Source organism: Triturus cristatus, unplaced genomic scaffold (genome assembly GCF_964204655.1).
Source record: "Triturus cristatus unplaced genomic scaffold, aTriCri1.1 SCAFFOLD_185, whole genome shotgun sequence".
NCBI lineage: Eukaryota > Metazoa > Chordata > Amphibia > Caudata > Salamandridae > Triturus > Triturus cristatus.
The window spans coordinates 1,128,601-1,152,091 of NW_028187376.1; the positions used below are offsets into that span (position 1 = coordinate 1,128,601).

Genomic DNA, 23,491 nt, shown 5'->3' on the forward strand with positions numbered 1-23,491 from the left:
GGAAGCCTTTCTGACTCTTTAGATCTTTCTCCACATGACCATGGTCTTATTGACCTAATGCTTGCTTTGGCCTTTCAACATATCTCCTTTAACTGGAAAACTCTCACAAAACTTTCCATACAACATTGGTGGAATACCCTCTGCCATTTTCATAGACTTGATGTTGCGTTCGCCTCCTCTTGCAAATCAATCATGAATAGGGATCTCTTTTGGTTGCCCCTAACCACATATCTAGACCGAATTGTTTTACATAATACTTCTCATATAACTTCGGAAAACTTCAAACCGCCTTGAATGATTTTATCTCTGTTCTTCACTAATTACCCTGGTAAACTAAATATATATTTACTTATTAGTCAATTTATATTTACTCATTTACAGTATTTAATCTAATATGTTTTCTCTCTGTTTTGATCTCTTATACCATAGTATCAATATCCCCTCTCCTCCCCCTTCTTACCCCTCTTCTGTCCTCCCTTCCCCTTTTCCCCTTGCTTCCTCCTTATATAAATCCCACAAACTGCTTTTACTCTTTTCTTCTAGATATCAGCCAATTTCTTTGTTATACTGTTGAATTTGAATTCTTTTTATATATTGCTGATGTCTTTATGTCTTAACAAAATTGCTAATAAAGCTATTCAAACATAAAAAAGACAGTGCATTATACGGATCTTTATCCCAGATCTAAGCTCTCCAAGGCTTGACTTGTGTAGTAACCAAGGCATAGGGTCAGGATATAGAGTGTTTTACACAGGATCACACAATGGAATCAAATGGGGTATTGGGAACATAGTCCAGGTCTCCTGATTCCACAGTTAATGGCTTAATTATAACACCACATCTCCTCCATGGGATGGTTCAGTAGTAGCGCCCAGTAGGCAGCCGTGGCAGGCAGAAGTAGGCATTGTTGAACTTGCTGAGGTTGATGGGATTCCCATCCAGGCAGATGTCCTCTAGGCTACGGCGTATATGGCTCAGGTCGCGGCTGTTGCAGAAGGTTTCCATGTGCAAGGACTGGATGTTGTTGTTCTGATGAAGAAAAGAAAATACACAATTGAGAGATATTTGCAGAGCTCTATGTTTACCTCAGTAATTGAATAGCAAATTATGCTGTAGCTCATGTAGGTCAGGATTGCAGTGCATTGACGTATATATTTGTAGGTCTCGGTATCTAAATGGCAAGTGGGAACATAGGTCAGCAATAATATTTGTGTTAGCAATGCAGGTCCAGTGCTAGAATAGCAATGGGTGCCGCAGGTCAGGGCAGAGTCCAGTGGCGGCTCTTTTTAAGGGGCTCAGGGGCCCTGCATCCTGTGAGGCCCCACATTCTGCGCTTTGCCTTTCTGAGTCCTGACACTATGTATCATTTAATTAAGCAGTGCTCTTGGCAACACAAGTTTTGTGTTTTCATGAACACTGTTGGTGCGCAGGTGTGCACTCTTGGCCTAATCGCTAGGCTCCCGATGACAGGTAGAGGGTGAGGGGGCTGAGAGGCCTGGGGTAGGATCCAGCTAGAGTGCTGTGTAAGCACAACACTCTGTAGGTGGTTGTCTGGATGGCACATGTCTGAGGAGCATAGTTCAACTACAGTCCCCTCACATAGGCACAATACATTTTATTTAGCAGACACACTGCACATGCCTTAGGCAGCACAGTATATCTGCTCAAATGTGGCTGTCAGAGGCTATCCCTAATGCCAATGAAAAGCCACACAGAGTAGCAAGGGCAGGATCCCCAGCTCTGTTTCTGCTTCTTATAGGGATGTGGTTTCAGTCCTGTCAAGAAGCTGGGAGAGGAATCAAGGAGTCTCTTTCCCTTTTCAAACCTGCCCTTGCTGCTCCATCTGATCCTTCATTGGAAATCATGGCCTGTTGGTTCCAATGTCTGGCATGCAATTGAGCCCCAAGTTGCCACTAAAGGAAGAAAGTTCAGTAAAACACCATGTTTCATTGTTGATGTATATATGTGAGTGTCAATGAGTGTGAAACGGAGTGAAAATCCAAGTTTGAGAGTGTGTATGAATAGGTTAAAGTGAGTATGAAGGAGTGAGTGTGTAAGAAGGTGTGAGTAAATAGAGATCGTGAAAGGGCATGAAAGTGAGTCAGTGGTGTAGCTATCAATGGTGCAGAAGGCACAGTTGCACAATGGCCCAGATTCAGTGAGTGTGAAAGGGTGAGTGTGTTTGTAAGTGAGAATGAGAACCTATGAACATGTTTGTGTGTAATAGTAAGTGGGAATGAGAGAGTGAGAGATTGTGAGTTAGAGTGAGTGAGGGGGAAGAGAGTAAATGCGAGAGGAAGGGAGTGAATATCAGTGAGGCAAATATATATATATATTTTTTTTAACTGGGGAACTCCTGGCAGGTATTACGCCACCACATTTGAAGATAACCAGCCGCCACCGGTTTAGGCACATTGACAGCGCTGTTTGCGTGTTGCTGTACTTTAACCACAGTGGATGCTGAACAAAGTGTTTTGGTACAGATTTAAGTGTGTTCATACTCAGAATCAAGGTGCAATGTCAAGTCTCTGTTTAGAGATCCCAGTAAGAAATACCATAGTATTCTGCAGGTTAGTAATGAGGTACAATAGTAGAGCTGTGTTGGGGCTGGCACAGCAAGGGGCACTACAGACCAGTATACAGAAGGACTTGCTGTGTGTTTGTTTACTGAACAAGCAGCAGAGCCACATTTGCACATATTTGTATGGTTTCCACTCATTATTCTGTGTAGAAATTAGGGTGGCGGTAGTAGAATGGGTAATCAGGGGAACATCAATCAATCAATCAATCAAAGCATTTATATAGCGCACTACTCACCCGGAGGGTCTCAAGGCGCTAGGGGAGGGGGGGTCCGCTACTGATCGAACAGCCAGGTCTTGAGCTGCTTCCTGAAGGCAAGGTGGTCCTGGGTCAGGCGGAGGTGGGTCGGGAGGGAGTTCCAAGTCTTGGCGGCCAGGTAGGAGAAGGACCTTCCTCCTGTGGTTGCTCTTTGGATGCTGGAGACGGCGGCGAGGGCGTGGCCGGTTGATCGAAGCTGGCGTGTGGGAGCATAGAAGTTGAGGCGGCTGTTGAGGTATCCTGGGCCTTGGTTGTGTAGGGCTTTGTGTGCGTGGGTGAGGAGACGGAAAGTGATTCTCTTGTTGACCGGGAGCCAGTGCAGATCTCTCAGGTGTCCGGAGATGTGGCTGCGACGGGGGATGTCCAGGATGAGTCGTGCTGAGGCGTTCTGAATCCGCTGGAGTCTCTTCTGGAGTTTGGCGGTGGTTCCGGCGTAGAGGGAGTTGCCGTAGTACAGACGGCTGGTGACGAGGGCCTGGGTGACCGTCTTTCTGGTCTCGGTGGGGATCCACCGGAAGATCTTACGTAGCATGCGCAGGATGTTGAAGCACGACGAGGAGACGGCGTTGACTTGTCTGGTCATGGAGAGGGAGGAGTCCAGGATGAAGCCCAGGTTGCGTGCGTGGTCTGTTGGTTTGGGTGCGCTGCCCAGGGCGGGGGGCCACCAGGAGTCGTCCCAGGCGGAGGTTGAAGATCCCAGGATGAGGACTTCCGTCTTGTCCGAGTTCAGTTTCAGGCGGCTGTTCGTCATCCACTTGGCTACGTCTGTCATCCCTTCGTGTAGGTTGGCTCTGGCGGTGACGGGGTCGTTGGTGAGGGAGAGGATCAGCTGGGTGTCGTCGGCGTAGGAGATGATGTTGAGGTTGTGTTGGCGTGCGATGGCTGCGAGGGGGCTCATGTAGACGTTGAAGAGGGTAGGGCTGAGCGAGGAGCCTTGAGGAACGCCGCAGATGACTTCGGTGGCTTCTGATCTGAACGGGGGGAGGCGGACTCTCTGTGTCCTTCCGGCGAGGAACGAGATGATCCATTCCAGTGCCTTCTCCTGGATTCCGACGTTGCTGAGGCGCTGCACTAGGGTACGGTGGCAGACAGTGACGAAGGCCGCGGAGAGGTCAAGGAGGATGAGGGCCGCTGTTTCTCCGTTGTCGAGCAGGGCTCGGATGTCATCGGTGGCTGCGATCAGGGCGGTCTCGGTGCTGTGGTTGGCCCGGAAGCCAGACTGCGAGGGGTCGAGGGATCCGTTCGTCTCGAGGAAGGCGGCCAGCTGCTTGTTGACGGTCTTCTCGATGACTTTTGCAGGAAACGGGAGCAGCGAGATGGGGCGGTAGTTCTTCAGGTCGGTGGGGTCGGCTGATGGCTTCTTTAGGAGAGCGCTGAGTTCGGCGTGCTTCCAGCTCTCCGGGATGGTAGCGGTGTCGAAGGAGGTGTTGATGATGTCCCGCAGGTGGGGTGCGATGACAGCGTCGGCCTTGTTGAAGACGTGGTGAGGGCAGGGGTCGGTCGGAGATCCGGAGTAGATGGAGTTCATCGTGCGGATGGTGTCTTCGGTGCTGATCAGGGTTCAGGCGCGGAGGGTGGTGGAGGGGAGCGGTGGTTCCGTCGTGGCGTGCGTCGGTTGAGTGCTGAAGCTGCTGTGTATGTCCGCAATCTTTTTGTGGAAGTAGGAGGCGAGGGAGTTGCAGAGGTCTTGTGAAGGGGTGATGTCGTTGTTTCCGGCATTGGGGTTGGAGAGCTCTTTAACGATGTTGAAGAGTTCCTTGCTGTTGTGGGCGTTGTTGTCCAGTCGTTCCTTGAATGCAGTTTTCTTGGTGGTGTAGATCAGTTGGTGGTGTTGTCGGGTGGCGAGCTTGAGGGCAGTCATGTTGTTCGGTGTTGGGTCTCTGCGCCAGGCTTTCTCGAGGGCTCGGCAGTTCTTCTTGGAGCTCTTGAGTTCGTCGGTGAACCATGGGGCTTTCTTGCTGCCGGGTCTGCTAGGCGGGGTCTTCAGAGGGGCGAGGTCGTCTGCGCAGTTGTTGATCCACTTCGCGAGGTTGGTGGCTGCCTGGCTTGGGTTCGTTGCGCTGGTGGGAGGGTTCATGCTCAGGGAAGTCGCGAGTTGGTCGGCTGTGATCTTGTTCCAGCTTCTGCGTGCAACCTGTTGCTGGTGGTGGTGGATCGTGGTCCTTCTGAAGCTGAAGTGGACGCAGCTGTGGTCCGTCCAGTGGAGTCCGGTGGCGTACCTGAAGGCGATGTCCTTGCTGGATGAGAACACGGGGTCGAGTGTGTGTCCGGCGTAGTGGGTGGGGGTGGTCACCAGCTGCTTGAGACCGAGGTTGGCGAGGTTGTCCAGCAGGGTGGTGGTGTTGCGGTTGTTGTTGTTCTCCAGGTGGAAGTTGAGGTCCCCGAGGAGGATGTAGTCAGCGGAGGGGAGGGCGTGCGGGCTGATGAAGTCGGCGATGTCTTCGCTGAATTGTGTGCGTGGTCCCGGGGGTCTGTAGATGAGGGTGCCTCTGAGGGTGGTCTTGGGGTTGATGTAAATCTGGAAGTGCAGGTGTTCGGCGGGTGCGAGGGTGTCGTCGGTGTTGGTCGTGATGCGGATGGAGTTCCTGTGGATGATGGCGATGCCTCCTCCTGTCTGGTTGACACGGTCCCTCCGGATGAACTTGTAGCCGTCCGGTATGGCGATGGCGATGTCGGGCGCTGAGGAGGCGTTCATCCAGGTTTCCGTGAGGAGGGCGACGTTAGTTAGCGCCGGGCGGCCGCGGTCTCTCCCCCTCCTGAGGGAAGGAAAATCGCGTTTTAGGTGGGCGAAGCCTTGAAATGTTGAACTCGGGGGTGAATCGTAAAAAGCTTGTGATTTTATTTACCTGATGTGCCTCTGCTTTTTCCGGCGATCTCTGGCTCGCGTTTGGAGGTCGGCTCCCGCTGCGAGGATTTTCGCTGTGGCCGCGGTGGTTGGAGATGCCGATCCGCCGCTGAGAGGTGGGATCTGGGTAGAGGCAGCATTGCATATTGCCAGGGGCCGACGCGCGGCTGCTAGGATTGGTTTCCTCGGAGGCGGAAGCCTCTGGACGGTCTCAGCTGCAGTGGTGTCCGGCGAACAAGTAAATGCACCGGAAAGCGGCAGGGAAGATACCGAGGAGAAGCAGCGCCCCTCGCTAATGACCCCGGTAAGAAAAAAGAAGAAGGGGGCGCGGGGGCAACACTCAGAGGGAGAGAATGTAGGAAATGAAACTGGTAGCGGTAGTGGTAATCTTCGTGCTCAACAGTCCTCAGGGAGTTCTGTGGCTGCAGAAGTTACAGAGGGAAGGAGTAATTGTAGTACCCTCAATAGATACACTCTGTGTCGTAGAGGTCTTTGGGGGCAGGACTTGTCCCTCACTGAAGCACCGCTAAACATAGTACAAGTGGAGAAAACGATCACTCGACCTCATGTGATAGAGAAAAAATATATACAATCTACAAAACCTATAAAAACAAAATATAATCAACCTAAGTTAATTAACCAAGTGAGTACTCGGGTTACGCCATCTCTCCGTACTTACTTTAAAGTACAAGCTCAGACCCGAGTTTTAACTGCCCAGGCCCCCCACAATCATGCGCATGAGAAGCTAGATGGTGGTTTGGGAGCCATGGAGCAGAGAAATGACATGATTTTGCTGGAGAATAGGTTTTCTAGCTTTACAGAAATGGAGGACGCATTAGCAGCACCTCGAACAAGCATTACAGAACAAGATGTAGTGCAGCAAATTTTTAAATCACTAGCGCTAGCTCCAACTCCACTTCTGCTTCCAGTCTATTTCTAACTCCTGCTATAAGTACTTCCTCAGATAAGCCGTCATCCCAGTTAGCCGAGCAGGGAGAAGGAGCAGGAGGACAGGTGACAGGGTCCAGTTCCACCACAGAGAATCTACTCCTAAATCTGATCTCTGAGATGAGAGAAAAATGTACGATATCTGAAAGAAATCAGCAAAAGATCCAGGGGGCCTGCGAGTCGCTCGTACTAAGAATTAATGAAATAATGGGTAGAGTGGAAGCAGTAGAAGCTACAGTTGAAGACCTCTCAAAGCAGGTTAAGGAAAATACAGTGGAGATCAAGAGACTAAAATCAAAAGAAAGAGCATTCTCGGACAAACTGGAGAGTTTAGAGAACAACGCTAGAAAAAAAAATATCTTCGGATTCTAAACATTCCAGAAGATCTTGAGGGAAGAAATATAAAAACTTTTATAATTGATCTCCTAAACGATTTCTACCTGACCTTGGGAGCCACTGCAAAGCTCCAATTCCCCGCCTCCCTGAAGGTGATGTGGGAGAACAAAATGTTTAATTTTAGAGACCCCGAGGAAGTTAGCACTTGGATTAATCAGATTAAAGGCTCGTCCAATTAATGATTAAGGGCCTCATGTAGGTAGCATACCAGTTACCACTTCTAAAATACCGAACGATACCGAATCGGTATTTTAGAAGTGGTAACTCGTATGTAGGTAATGAGTCGGTATTTTTTACCGATTCGTTACAAGTCGGTAATTACCGAATCGGTATTTACCGATTCGGTAATGAGGCATACCTTCCCATTGATGGGAAGGTATGCCTCATTACCGAATCGGTAAATACCGATTCGGTAATGGGGGGAACACATGAAAGGGTGGCAGGGTGTCACATTGACACCCTGTTGCACCCCTGATTCGGCCATGTGTGCACATGTGGCACACATACATGCCCTAAGGGCATGTATGTATGCCACATTGCACACTGCTACGCGCGTAAAAATGCTTAAACACATACATTAATTTTTTACCACCAACTATAAGTTGGTGGTAAATACCGACTCTAAAACACACCCACACACTCCCCCTACATCTCGATTTTGGCTTCGGAATTTACCGAATCGGTAAAATTACCGATTCGGAATAGTTACCGATTCGGTAACATTACCGATTCGGTATTATTACCGAATCGGTAATTTTACCGATTCGGTAAATTCCGAAGCCAAAACTTGTCCCCCTACATACCAATAGCCAAAATACCGGTCGGTAACGGTATAATTACCGAAAATCGGCCGTTACCGACCGGTATTTGGCTACCTACATGAGGCCCTAAGTCACAAATTCTATCCTTATCCGTCAAGAGAGGGTGATGTCCCATTGGAAAGAGGCTTATTATGCCTCTAGAGTTGAGGGAGGGTTCCCCAGGGAGGGAAGGGGAGGGGGGGTTTAAGAGAAAGCACATAAATCAAAAAACTCAACAAAAAAAATTTAATCACAGGGTGGGGGAGCATAAGGGAGAAAAATAAAAAAAAATCGTCCTCAGTCACAAAATATTGCTTTAGAAATTATGACATCGTAGGTAGGAAGGTACTCTTAATGGACTTCACGATAAAGTATGGATAGAGTACAAAATTTAAAAATTCTATCTTGGAATGTGAATGGGCTTAGGTTTTTTGCCAGAAGGAAGAAAGTTTTGGAATATTTGCGTATTACTAATTAAGATATTATACTCATTCAGGAATCACATCTTACCAAGGAAGAGTGGGCAGGAATATTTAAAAATCATAAATGGATAGAGCACTGTTTCTATTCAACACAAATGACTCCGACAAAAGGTGTAGCTATTATTTTTAAGAAAAGCATCCGAGCAGTCATCGGGAATGTAAAGGCAGATACTCATGGTAGATGGGTAACCGCCAGGGCAAAAATTAATTCAACTTGGTTTACGTTTGTTAGTTACTATGGCCCCAACACTGATGACCAGATTCATCTTCAGTCTCTGTTCCTCCATTTGGGAGATATAAATGACCGAATCCTAATGGGAGGAGACTTTAACGTAGTTCTGAATCCTAATTATGATTCTACGTCTAAAAGAGCGGCGGGGGCCACACAAAAAACCCGAAACGTCCTACAACAATTAATGACTGAGGGAGGACTTTTGGATATATGGGGTGAAAAGAGATCTACCTCAAGGACTGCAGGGGAAAAATTTACTTTTCATAACAAGAAATGTGGCCACCATTCAAGGATCGACCTTTTTCTGGTGGATCATACCACTAGTAAAGATACGACTAAAGTCACTCATCTGCCAGAACATCTGTCCGACCACTCGGCCGTACTCCTGGAAGTTGCTCTACCAAAGCGCTCTTTACCAAGAAGGTGGACTCTGAATCGCACAATACTCCTTGATCCCTTAATTATTTATAGGTTAAAAACAGCTACAAAGGAAGTTTTCATATTTAACGTAAATTCAGCTGCTCATCATATTGTTTGGGATTCATATAAAGCCTTTTTAAGAGGCTTATTGACCTCTTTCTCTATAACACACAATAAGAAAGCAAGGGAAGACATTGAGGTAATGGAAGCCAAAATTTCTCAAAAATCAACAGCATTACAACGAGCGCCAAATGACCCAAACAGAATACAACAACTATCTCTAGCCAAGAATGAGCTAATAGATCACCTAGAGGCAATAAATAAAATGAAATGGGAGGCAAGTAAACTTGCCCATCATGAGTATGGAGAGGGCTGCGGTAGATTTCTTGCATGGAAAACTAAATCAGATTACGCTCGAAATATGGTGAAGAGCCTCAAATGTTCAAGTACTGGAACAATTATTGAAGAGGATTCAGAGATTGAGGAGGCTTTCGCTCGCTTCTTTCTGGATTTATGCTCTGAAGACTTAACCCCGAGTGAAGAAAACTTGGAAGCTTTCTTTCGAGATCTTCAACTCCCCACTCTTTCGACTGTTGATAGCAATAGCCTAAATAATTAAATCAGGTTAGAAGAAGTGTCACAAGTTATTAAAAACCTAAAAAAAGGGAAAGCAGCAGGCCCGGATGCTATCTCGAATGAAGTTTACATTATTTTGAAAGAAGAGTTAACACCCTTTCTACTCCAACTTTTTAACTCTGTGTTTTCCCTGGCTCAGGAGTTACCGGCATCCTGGAATGAGGCCACGATTACAATCATTTTAAAACCTAATAAGAACCCACAATTCTGTGAATCATACAGACCTATTTCCCTTTTAAATAGTGACCACAAACTTTAAACCCAAATTCTCACTAAGAGGTTAGATAAAGTCGCTGGTTCCATAATACATCCCAACCAAAAGGGCTTTATGAAGGGGAGACAATTGTATGATCCACGACCTTATTGGAGCAATAGATCTAGCAAATTTATATGAGATTCCATTGGCAGTTCTAACATTTGACGCCGCTAAAGCTTTCGATAGGGTCTGCTGGTCCTTTCTAATAGAAGCAATCCAGCGCTTCAATCTGGGATAAATCTTTGTAGCAGCGGTAAAGGCTCTCTACAATAACCCTTCTGCTAGGATTCTCGTTAACGGGATCTTAACAAAACAACTTAATAGTTCCCGTGGGACTAGACAGGGCTTTCCCCTTTCGCCCCTTCTTTTTGATATGTATATTGAACCACTGGCATGCAAACAAAGATCATGCCACACTATTCCCCCCTTTAGCTGTATGGGCTGGGAAAGGAAAATAGGTCTATATGCGGACGACCTCATGGTCCTGACAGGAGATTTAGAACAAGCACTTCCTGCGATCTGGGATCAGTTGGAGAATTTTGGGAAAGTTTCGGGATATTCCATAAATCAGCAGAAAACGGAGCTAATGATATGGAACTCCCCTTATAAAAGCGATCAGGTAAAACATCAAATAAGATACCTTGGGGTTCAAATTATAAAGAATATAGATATGATAGCTCAGTTAAATTTTGATAAAACGGTTGCAAGTGTAAGACAGCAGTCACAGATATGGGATCTTCTCCCTCTCTCTATTGTAGGCAGATCTAACCTGCTGAAAATGTCAATCTTGCCTAAATTTACTTTCTTATTTGATACTATTCCCTTAGAGTTCTCTAAAATCTGGTTCAGGAAGGTACAAGGTTTATTCTCCTCCTTTATATGGGGTAGGAAAAATCCCAGAATTTCCCCCAAAAAACTTAGGAGGAAAAAATCTAATGGTAGTATAGCTACTCCTGATATATATCTATACTATTGTACTTTTCATCTTAAGAATTCACGTCAACTTTTAAATGATAGTCAGACCTACTCACCTCTCTTTACAGCCTTAACAGATGCTCATAATATACAAGCTGACTCCTTTCTTTTAAAATTTGGCCATCCTAAATTCTTGAAAAAGGTCAGACTGAAGATTCTTAAAGCAGCTATTAGAGTATGGGTTCAAGTGAGAGCACTACTAGACATTCCCTATTATAACGAAGAAACGCCGATTTGGGATTCTCCGGGTACTCCGGCATGTCTACAAGATGCCCTGACACTCCCCCTACGTAGAGCCGGGATACTAAGATGGGGAGAGCTAATAGTGGACAATGAGTTAATCCCATGGCAGTGCTTCTCTACTTTAACCAATAACTCGGTTTCTAAATTTAAGTATTTGCAAATCCTAAATTGGGCCAAATCAATAAGTAAAGAAAAGGCAGGGAATGGTGATCTGGTCAAAGGAATAGGCACAAGACCAGCATGAAAGGAAGTAGCGGCATGGTATTGGCTAATGATCGAGACTGGAGAGGGCTGGAAGAAGGACATGCCGGATGAAGACCTCGAAACTCTCGGGCAAGTATCTATGTCTACTCTTTGGTCATATGTGAAAGCTGCCCCCTAAAAAGAAACCATCTCTTTACTGTCCATAAGGCTTACTGGACGCCACTGAAACTTTCTAAATTGGGGAATGGAGCGACAAAGAAGTGCCCGAAGTGTGATGAAATCAACGTAAATGAGGTACATATGTTCTGGCAGTGTCCTTCGTTGGAGCTCTTTTGGGATCACATGAGTAAGATCATTTCTGAAATTATGGGAAAAGAGGTTAGATTAACAGTACCTATAGTCATTTTTCGGGGTAATTCCAAGGGGGATAGATAACCTGGCCCTTTCAAGAAACCAGAAGGCACTTCTTTTTGTCTTGATTCTTCTGGTACGAAGGGAGATATGCATAAAGTGGATCTTACCTATCTCACCTACTAAATCTGAATGGATAAGCTCAGTCCAGCGCATTTCAACTTTAGATCGAGCAAGTAAAAGGGCTAAAAAAACGAAATTCTGGGATTTATGGGATAACTGGTTTATAACTTATATCTACAACCCCTAGGTTTTAACTTAATGTGCATTAGTTTATCCCCATCATCTTTTGATCTACATAATTTTGAGTTATTTTTCATTTGCTGTTATGTTTATTGCTTTTCATCATTTATTGTAGATCTGGCTACTCATCACTTATTTCTGGATTTATATAGGTAAAGAAATATAATTTATGCACTCATTAGTCCAATGATTATGAACTTGCTCATTGGGCCGAGATGATGGGAAGCTAGCTAAAGCTAGGAGTGAATGCCCTTTGAACGAGGAGGAGCCTTGCTTATACCCGATAAGCCCTTTTTGAAGACATCCCCCGGGGGCTAAATTTACCCACCCTTCAATGAGAAGAGACCGGGGTTGACGTTCTCTCCCTTTGGGCTATAATATCGGTCTAAGAAGCTCTTTTTTTTCCTGAACTAAGAGCATGTTTTGTAGTATGAGTACACAAAAAAAAAAATGAGGGTGGCACTATGCAGTAAGGATATGGTTACTTACTTGTAGGTCTAGTTTTGCAGCTTGAAAAAATTTGTTTGGATTCAAATGCTGAGCTTCATTCCATCATCTAGTATTGGGATTGGAATTTTTCTTTTTTCATCCTTGTAGGACGCTGGCTTAGTATATGGTGCACACCTATTTAAGTGATGCACCTTGCACTAATCCAGCCAACCCTTATAGTGATTTTAGTGGTCTTTGATAACCATAGAAAGCTCTTAAAAGTGGTAGCTGTGGAGAGCAGCCTTCAGGCTTATCTTGAAAGAGTGTTGAGCAGCTTGTTTTACCAGTTTATTCATGTAGTGTAGGTTAAATGAAGAAGAACCACACAGTATTCATATAAAAATACTTCTATATATTACACAACACTCACTAACACATTGGCGTATCTTCTACCTGGGGATATCAACACAATACACAAAAATACTTTAATTGCAATATGGTAAGTAGCACAAAATACGGTGGTCTCCAGGTGGAGACCAAACCATATATTAAGAAAGTGGAATGTGAACTGCAAAGGAGCACGGGACTTGGACCAGATGACCCAGAGGAGCTGGGGACACAAGGAACCACCCAAGGTAAGTACTCAGGAATCCCAGGAAGGGTGTGTGCAGAATCGGAACACAGCCACGTGCCCAATGGAAGTCAATGGAGAAGTCATGGGTGCAGTTTTGCAGAAGAAGGACCCTTCCCAGAAGACCCCGAAGAATTCCCTTGGAGGACAGAAGGGTGGAGAGCCACCCCACCTGTTAATGCCCCGGGAACCATGTTGCCTACACCTGGAAAGCCAGATGCATAGGGGTGAAGAGACGTCAGAAACCTCAGTGGACGACAATGGCAGACTTTGAGAAAAGTGCCTCTGGAGACGGTGAAGAAGTCCGGTGGAATCCAAGGAAGGATACTGGAAGTGAAGAACCTTCAAGAAGTGGGGACTGAGTCTATGCCACTCAGGAGTGACCAGGAGTCACGTAAGAGCAATGCCCACCGTTGTTGGATGGGTCAGACGAGTTGCCGGAGAACTTGTCACTGCAGCTGTGAGATTCAGGCGATGCTGAGAAAGACCAGGAGCCTTGAACAAGCTGTCCCACGTTTGTTGTCAGTGATAAGGTGGTCGGGATACGGCGGGAGCACCAACAAGCCTTTGTAGCCGCAACTGGTGTGAAGAACGAAAAAGGAGAAACGTTGGGACCAGCAGGGTCCTAGGGACTCACCAATAGCGTGGGCCCTGAGCAAGCAGGGGACCCCACTGAAGCAGAAGACCCTCAGGAGGACCCAAAGGCCAAAGACACAGGAGTCGCAAGAAGATCTCAACCAGCTCACCAAGAAGGAAAGCCCACGGTGCAGAGGATATGGTGAGGATGCTGTACTTGGCAGAAAGGGCTGGACCTTATTGTAGCCTGAAGATCTCTAGAGTGCAGAGCCAACAAGCCTTGGCAATGGCAAGTCAAAACGGTGCACAGTCAATCAATAAATTAGGGAACTGAGAAGCGCTTCTCACCCGTAAGGGTCTCTAGTCGCGGGAGAGGTGGGTGGGGGGTGCAGCTCCGGGTCAGCCAAAGAGCCAGGTCTTGAGACTCTTCCTGAAGGTGTGCACAGTAGGGGAGCATCTGATGTTGACTAGGAGCTATTTCAGGCCTTAGCCGTTATGTAGGAGAAGGCTCTTCCACCCGCTCTGGTTCTGCGGATGCGTGGGGTTTCTGCTAGGGCGAGGTCGGCGGAGCGGAGGTTTCTCTTGGGTACATGGAAGAAGACTCTTTCAATGAGGTATTTGGGCCCGGTGTTGTGGAGAGATTTTTAGGCATGGGTGAGAAGCTTGAAGGTTACTCTCTTCTCGACGGGGAGCCAGTGGAGGTCTCGCGGGTGTTGCGTGGGGTTTTTGCTAGGGCGAGGTCGGCGGAGCGGAGGTTTCTGTTGGGTATGTGGAAGAAGACTCTTTCAATGAGGTATTTGGGTCCGGTGTTGTGGAGAGATTTTTAGGCATGGGTGAGAAGCTTGAAGGTTACTCTCTTCTCGACGGGGAGCCAGTGGAGGGCTCGCGGGTGTTGGGTGATGTGCTCATGTCACGGTGTTCTGGATGGTCTGGAGTTTGCGTAGCAGGGATTTGTTGATTCCCAGCGTAGAGGGCATTTCCATAGTCCAGTCTGCCATAGGTGTGACTTAGGTTTTAAGTATAGTGACCTCAGATATAAGGAAACCTATATCTGTTGTGAGAGGTGCAAACACCAACTCAAACAGGCTGCGATGGCAGGCCTGTAGTCACCGTTTAAGTGGACTCCCATGGGTGGCACAATACATGTTGCAGCCCATGGGAGACCCCTAGTTTACCTATGCCCTGGGACCTCGGTACCATATACTAGTGACTTACACCAGTACAATTAGTACACCAGTAGCCAATTGTGGATGTACGCAAGTGCTTACCCTTGTCAATTAAAGGAGAAAGCACAGTGACTGGGGTCCTAATTAGCAGGATCTCAGTCAGACTAGGTCAAAAACATACGGACACAAAGCAAAAAGTGGGGGTAACCATGTTAGGAGGATCCTACCTTCCTGCAGCCCTCTTTTTTTTTGGGTGGGCATTGTAAGTTACCACTTGGTATATCCACATGGTGAATCCGTCCCATTGTGACATCAGACCTGCGCCCTGGAAGCGGCAGTGTATGATCACCATCTTAAGGTTCTTTTTTCTCCTTTAGAGAGGTGGGAGTGTCTCATGTGAATTCGGAAAAGTCTTTAAGCTGCAAAACGACATCAACAGGTATGTAGCCATTTCATTTTGCAGCATGAATCTTGTCTGAATTCACATGCGGTGCATTGATTTTATGGCCGTATCCTTCTTCCCTTGGAGGTTGGGTTGAAATGAGCTTGTGCTTGCAAACAGATGCTTTAAAACGCTTTGACCGACTTGTGTTTCTTTGTTAGAATATCCACACAATCTTTTGTGAAATTGTATATGGACAAACAAGTGGCTGTCATATATATGTTGTTAAAAGAAACGCTTCCTACAAATGAAAGAGGTGCTCCTTTTTCTCCTTGTGAATAAGGCTTTTGACTTTCCTTCTAATTGGATGCCTGCATTTGTTGAACAATTTGTATTTTTTTAACTATTCATTGTGTGATGGTGCCTTCTGTTACAGCCCTTGTTTGCTGATTAATTGGAATCAAGGAATTTGCTTCCTGTACTGATCTGTTTAGTTTTCTCCATATAATACATGACTGCCCTACAGACATCAAGCTTATGTAGAGTACTTTCTGCTTATGTCTTTTGTTGTTGGAGAAACCCCTGCAGTAGGATTGTCTCATTCACATGAAACTGTAATATGACTTTTGGCAGAAACTGTGGGTTATTTTGCATGACTACTCTATATTTGTGAACTTGTAAGTAGGATTCCTGTGTGATTAGTGCTTGTAGCTCACTTACCCTGTGTAGTGATGTAATTGAATCAAGCATGCTGTTTTTAGTGGTATGAACTTTAGTACTGCTTTATGCAGTGGTTCAAATGCTTCCTTCATTAAATGTGTAAGCATAGGGTGCCACATGGGTGTTGGTGCCGATCTGGGTGGTGCGGTTCTGTAAGCTCCTTCTAGGAACATTTTGATGACCGGTGTACTGAAAAAATGGCTACCTATGTGTCACCTCGTGTATGCAACTATGGCAGACAGGTGGACTAAAAGCAGAGTGTAAATTAAATTCTCATTTAACAGTTATGTTAGGCATCTAATGAATGTGGTGTCCTGTGCTCGACTGTCAAAGAGGTCTCCTTTGTTGCACCATATTAACATAGCTTTTCTATTTAGAGGCATAGGATTTCCTTTTGCTTGGTCTTCTGACTTCTTTTAGAACAGCCACAACTCTTTGTGAGGACCAAATGTTCAAATTGTAATCAGGAGCCAAGCTGCCACGCTGAGTCTGGTTGGCTCCAGTTGATAGATCTGGCTCTTTTGTCTTGAGGGAAGTCCTTGTGACATCTTCATAAGGTGCGAGAATCATGTTTGTCTGGCCTAGAGGTCTTCAAACTGTGGGGCGCGACCCCCAGTGGGGTCGTGGAGTCCTAGGAAGGGGGTCACAGATTCCCCAGCTTCACTTGTCCCTGTAAAAAGACAGCCGTCCTGGGACGGCTAATTGAGATCGTTATCAGCTACTTGCCTGAATGAAAGGCAAATGCGCTGGTAATCTGCAAGTGTAAAGGATGCTTGGAAGCAGTTTTGGCTCTTTGTTAAGACAAAGATGTGTGGTTTTCTTTTGTTGAAGTGCAAAGAGTTAAACTACTGGGCTGGGAAGTTCTTGCTTTTAATTTTAACTGCATTTACACAGCACTTAGTGCCCCTAAAGGGGTGTTGATGGGACAGTTGTGTAAAAAACAGAAAACTGCATCACATACGCTCTGGTATTATTAAAACCTACATTTTGAAAGCACCATTTTATTGTAAAACTATTCACACGTTTTGCAGCATTGCATCTTACCCTGTGTGAAATGCAAGTATAAAAAATGTACTTACATATTTACAGTGCTTTCCGTCACAGGCTGTGACTTCATAGCACTAAAAATACACATCACTATTCTCCACTGCACCAATTAAGATTTAATTCTGCGGTTCTCTGGTTACACACAGACCTCTGCAGTGTATTAACTAATATAGCTTTCATGACGTACTACAGTGCATTTCCCACTGAGCAATAACTTATTTTATTTATTTTTCATTTACACTGCCCATTATTTTATATGTAGATACCTGAAGGTGAAAGACCTAAAAATCATATAGAATATTTAGGGCTTATTTATGAGAAGCTTGCATTGCCAGAGCATCACTTTTTTTGATGCTCCAGTGGTGCATCCATCTCAACCATACCTATGAGGCAGTGCAAAGTCACCCAGCATGGCTTTGCATTGCCTCATAGATATGGAGTAATCAGTAAAACAGAGCAGAGCAAGTCACTGTGTTGCCTTACTCTGCGTCAAGGAGGTGCTCCATGGGTTTTGCGTGGGGTTCCCACGCAAAGCCCATGGATTTTGATGCTGCCCCATATTTAAAAAATCACGTAAACCTGGGGCAGCTCCAAAAACCGACGCCTCTCCAGTGGAGGCGTAACGAGGAGAAATGTTTTAATTTCTCCTCGTTTTTACCTCTCTCCATGTGTGCAGCATTCTGCAGCTCTCATAGAAATTAGAAAACGCCCCTCAGGATTGTTTTGGTGAAGGAAGGTGCCTCTTCCCGCACGAAAACAATTCTGCCTACGATGGTGCTAGGCAGCAATTTGGGAAGGGAAAAGGACTGGAATGCACCGTATTTCATAATTACAGTGTATTCCTGCCCTTTCACATTGGCATTGGGCAGCGCCGCAAGAATACTTGCAGCGCTGTCCTACGCCAATTCCTCATAAATAAGGCTCTTTGTTTTTAGCTACGCCTTTGGCTACACCCCTACAATCAATGACCTTTGGTTTGCTAAACACTGTTTAATACAATTTCCCCACGGTAAAAATATTTGCTGTGGTAATTGAGGTCTGTTAGAAATGGGGGTCTCTAGTTGGCAATGGTTTGCACCTTTGTCCAAGTAGGGACCCTTCCTTCTAGTCAGGGTAAGAGGGATGCACTACGGAAATAACCCCTGCTCACCCCCTTGGTAGCTTGGCACGAGCACTCAGGCTTATTTCAGAGGCAGTGTGTAAAGGATTTGCACATAACCAACAGCAATACACTGAAAACACTACAAAAGGACACCACACCAGTTTAGAAAAATATCCAATTCTTTATATATTCAAAACAAGACTAAAACGATAAAAATCCAACATACAGTACTTAAAAATATGCACTTTGCGGGGAGCTGGCATCGGTCAGTTGATCCATACTGCGGTGTGGGACGGGGCAGTGTGTCGCAAGACTGACGAGCATTGCCCCCAAGCCACAGTGCAGTTATCGAAGTCAGTGACGGCGTCGATGAGACCAGGGCGGCGAAGCGAAGCGAGGCGGTTTGGAGTGCAGTGCCCACAGGTCACGGTGCAAGCAACAGCTCGGCGATCATCATCAGTGAGACCAGGGTTGCGGTACAAGATGCAGCCGCGCCCTCTGCGGTGCCTTCAGGGCATGGAGCCAGCGGCAGAGTCAGTGACGGAGTCGGTTGCTTTCCCCCCCTCTGTGGCAACTGAAACCACGGTTCCAGAGGCGGTATCCAGAGGTCAGTGAAGACTTTGCAGTCCCGGAGACTTCAGAACAGGAGGCAACAAGTAAAGAAAATTCAGACCAGTCCTTTCACTGCCCAAGGCAGAAGCAGTACCTGCAGGCCAAACCAACAAAGCAACAACGCAGCAAAGTTGCAGTACTCCTCTTGGCAGTTCTTCCAGCTCTTCTTGGCAGGTTTCTTGATTCCAGAAAGTTCTACAGTTCTAGGGTCTGGACCCCAATATTTATACTCAGTTTCTCTTTGTGCTTTTGGGCAGAGAGTGCCTGTGCCCAGCCCAAACCAGTTCCATCATCTCTGGCCCAGCTTCCTGGCAGGAGGTGGAGACAGCATTGTCCAAGGCAGACCAGGCCCAATCTGGTGCAAGATAATCTCCTCCCACTACTATAAATACAGCCCAGTTCTATTCAGCTCAGCCCTGACTCATCCAGGAAAGGAAGGACACACCTTGACCTCCCCAGTAGCTGTCTGATGAGTGCACATCCCCAGCCCCTGTCACTCCAAAGCCAGACAGTCAATCCACAAACCCAGCAGAGGCACACAGGATGGCTAAGCAAGAAAATGCCTACTTTCCAAAAGTGGTATTTTCAAACACAGAACATAAAAATCATCTTTACTAAAAGATGCATTTTTATATTATATAGGCATGCTAAACCCCATTTCTCTATCTTGTCCCAATGGGAATATATGCTCATAAGATGCTATAAGTAAACTCCCATTATCCTATGAGACAGATAGCCTTTCCATAGTGAAAAATGAAACACACTGTAATTCACTACCAGGACATGTCACACACACCAGTACATGCCATACCCTTAAAATACACTGCACCCTGCCCACAGGGGTACCTTGGTCCTACCTTAGGGGTGACTTACATGTAAGAAAAGTGAAGATTTGGGCTTGACAAGTGGGTGCACGTACCAGGTTGACATGGCAGTTACAAACCGCGCAGACTTTGCAATGGCAGGTCTGATAACCCTTTTCAGGGCTACATGGGTGAGAGGCACAATCAGTACTTCAGGCCCACCAGCAGCATTTGATTTACAGGCCCGGCACCCTCAGTGTACTTTACTAGGGACTTACTAGTAAGACAAACATGCCAATCATGGAAACACCAATCCATAATACAATTTACAATAGGAGCGCTTTCCCTTTAACACTGAACAGCAGTGAGAAAGTGCGCAGAGACACTGAACCAGCAAAAACAGAGTCAAAACTAGGTCAGAAAGGAAAAAAACAGGGGAAACATGCCAAAAGATGGCAGGTATAACAGGGGCATTGATAGTTATCAATAGATGTTGATGATGAGGAGAAACCGTTTCTAGAAAATATTGTCTGAAGGGGTCCTTACACCTAAGAAGGTTTGACAAGGGGGTCTCAACATCAAAATGTTTGAAGACCACTGGTCTAGCCCATTGTGGCACTATTAGGATTATTGTCATGAAGACTTGGTTACATTTGTTTATTGCTAGCGATGTTAGTGGTACTGGGGGGAATGCGTATGCACATTTATGAGTCCAGTCTATCGATAGAGCAAAAAAAAACCACACAGATTGTAGTGTAGTTCTTATATCCCTGAAAGGCTCTGTGCATTGGAATAATGTACACTATAGTTTTGACATAGGACTGAGGTCAGTATGTCTCTATCGAGTACATTAAAATTAATTACTTGTGTGTGCCAGCTAACTCAGAGGTCACTAGAAACTTCTCGAATAAACAAGAAAGGATTAGTTTCTGACAACCGCATAAACATGACAACTTTGTTTCCCTTAGAGTCGGAACAATCTCAGAATCGTGGAAACAATAGATAACAGTTTCACTCAATCAATCGTGCATGCTTCGTTTCTACAGAGTTACACAGAAATAGATAGACGGGCGTTTCAATAAAAAGGGTTTATTGAACAGTCTTATTTCTCGTGCAAGAGATATGAACTGCTACAATCGTAAGACAGAATGTGAAGTATAATACGTACAGCGTTAGCAGCAAGATAAAATAATACTGCAATAGCATGGTTTATAGCTATGACAGATATTCATAAAAATACAAACATAAATAACACAGGCTAAAATGTTAATACTCATCTGATGCTTCTAGCTAGTTCTACCCCCGTGTACCTAACCTAAGTGTAGTACGAGGTAAGAAGTAGGCGCTGTTTTTCTATAGTCTAGTTTAGTTATAGTTGCCAAGATTTGCCAAAAGTCCCTCTAGGTTCTAGCCCGCTCCATACCTTAGAATGAGTGAGGTTGGAATCGCTTTCCGAGTCTCGATCTCTAACACCCCACAAGGGGAGTCAGAAACACTGGAGCTGGATTCTCTGCGAGGAGGATGACAGCGTCTGGTCAGTGCGTCAGGCGGGGACTTGACTTCCTTCCGAACTTGCTGTGGCGAGTTGCGTCGTGCAAGTAGGCAGCCGAACCGTGGTTTGCCATGGCAAGTGAAGGTTTATTTATACCTTGAAGGTGTTTAGGAATGCCAGTATTGAAGTAAAAGTCGGGCAGAAGAACGTCATGAATGAACTCCTAAGGATTAGATGTTCATGCATTGTGAGAAGTTGGCCTGGCATATGCTGTTCCTAGTTATAGGGACACCTTGCACCAGTCCAATTCGACTCCTATTGATGATAGGTTTAAGACAACCTTTAAAGAAAGCTATCCTAGTGGTAGCTGTGGAGAGCAGCCTTCAGGCTAAGTCTTAAAGGAGTGTTAAGCTTATTGTTTTACCATAATAACCTCTTGAATAACCAAATGAAAGAGTAGCCCACACAGGTATATATATAAAATATATGTATTTATTCTAGACAGAATCCCACAGTCACTTTATGTGGCTAGTGGCAAAGTTACACTTTAAACAAGCATTTATAAACACAATAAATAGCACAGAAATCAATGGGCCCCAGGGGGGGACCAAACCATATACTAAAATAGTGGTATAAGAACCACGACAATTCTACAGACAATGCCTAGGGCATTCAGGATCGCTTGCCCCTTCACAATCCACCCACTGTTAAGAGGAAGGGGACCCACGGGAGACGCGTGCAGCACAAGAAGTTGCTATCGGGATCGCAATGTTAGTCTATGGAGAATGTCGCGGCTGAAAATTTAAAGATTAAAGACACTTCTAGCAGTAGTACAAAGTTAAGGCTTGAGACTTAAGGCTTTGGAGAGCCCACCACCACGGGAGTACCGAAGTACCACTATTACCTGCCCCAGGGAAGCCGGGTGCATAGGTCGATTCTGGTGTCGGGTCGCGGGCTGATTTTCAATGGAAAAGTAGTCCAAACTGCTGCTAGCTGAAAGCGTCGATGAAGTCGTGAAGATCTAAGATGTAGAAAACGTAGAGAAGAACCTGAAAGCAGAGGGGACAGAGTCTGGGTCACGGCACAGTGACCAGGGGGCTCAAAGCAAGGAGCCCTTCGATGTTGGGTGCTTCAGGTGAGGAAGATGCAGCTTGGCTCTGCAGTCACGGGCTACGGGAGGCTTCAAGGAAGGCCAGCGTCCCACGTCGGAGGAGGGTCGCTGCGGTGTTAGTGTCCCAATTGGATCCACTAAGCCTTTGCAACCGCAACCCACGCAGGATGAACAAAGCAGCTGCTGGTGCAGACCCACGAGGTCTGAGGGTGCTCTCCTTTGGAGGGAGCGCAGAGCAGGCCTGGAGCAACCAGGGGAACTCTTGGATGTGAAGATTGTCCTCCGCCAGGGCCCACAAGTCGAGAGACAAGGGACCGCGGAAGGCAGCAAAATGGAGTGCGTAAAAGGGCTCCCACGGGCCACTGGAGTGGGCTAGGGAGCTGAGATTTGGCACGGATGCTGCTTGAAGGTTGGCTCAGAAATGGGTCAAACCACAACTTCCCCACTGGTCGGAGTCGTGTGCTATGCAAGAGGTAGCCGGGGTCTTGGGGTATGCAGGGTACTCGGCACCCACGTGGTCCACGGTGCTCAGACTTGCTGGGCACGCTCACAGGACTCTGGGATGCTCTAGAGACCCACCTCAAGGTTGCTGGAAGACGTCGAAGTTCGTGAGAGCAGCGAAGTTCCAACCGGGTATCTTGCAGTCTTTCAGGTGCCTGCCAAGCAGGGGGATAACTCCTTTATCCCAAGGGAGATTTCTTCAGTCAGCTGGGCAGCAGCTCGTCGAAGGTCAGTTCTGTGAAGTTCTGGATTAATCTGAGGCTCTGGGGCCACGTTATTCACATATATCCCCAAGATTAGGGTATGGTCCCAACTAGAGCCTACCAATCAGAGTAGAGGCGGGAAAGGGTGGCTACACCCACTCCCCTTTGTGTGTTTCCCGCCTGGGCGAGGGGCAGGATGCCCCTGAACCGGTTCCAGGCGGTGTATGCAGAATTGGGGCTCTGCAGCTGCCTACGTGCAACTCTGAAAGGACATTTGGTGCACCCACCCTGTTCCAATCCACATATCCTGTCTGGGGAGGTGCTGGCACCTCCCTGCCACAGGAGCCCTATTGTCCAGATGGGGCGGCTGGGGTTTTCCCCAGCAACAGCCAGCCAGAGTCGTGTAGGTGGCGGACAGTAGCCATTTTGTGGTACATGTGCACTTTTAAATTGGTGTCTAAATTCTACCGCTTTTCCCATATCGCCCTTCTAGCAAGGGGGAATCGTACCCTCATGCCCATGGCTGGACTGGGGGTATGATTCCTTCATGTTTGACACCAAACACGATATGGTTCTGTGTAGCCATTCTCAAGTTATTGCGATGACGCGATTCACTTATAATGCGGTTAAGAGTATATGGTATTGCTACACTACAAACAACCCAGTAACGATTTTACGAAGGTTGCAGAGAGGCCCTACTCACGTAGGGGTCCCCCCTCACACATACCTCAGCACCCAGCCCTGTAGGATTACCCGGGCCTGCCATAGGGGTGACCTATGAGAGTAT

At 46.4% G+C, this 23,491-nt stretch overlaps 1 pseudogene across 1 annotated transcript in view; it reads right to left on the reverse strand.

Moving 5' to 3' along the window:
- Positions 1-858: 858 nt before the first annotated feature.
- LOC146771192 (opticin-like) overlaps positions 859-23,491 on the reverse strand; it is a 511,949-nt pseudogene continuing 489,316 nt past the window's right edge. Inside the window, exon 8 of the transcript XR_014975171.1 lies at positions 859-1,029. The product of XR_014975171.1 is annotated as an opticin-like (transcript). The remainder of the gene's footprint in view (positions 1,030-23,491) is intronic.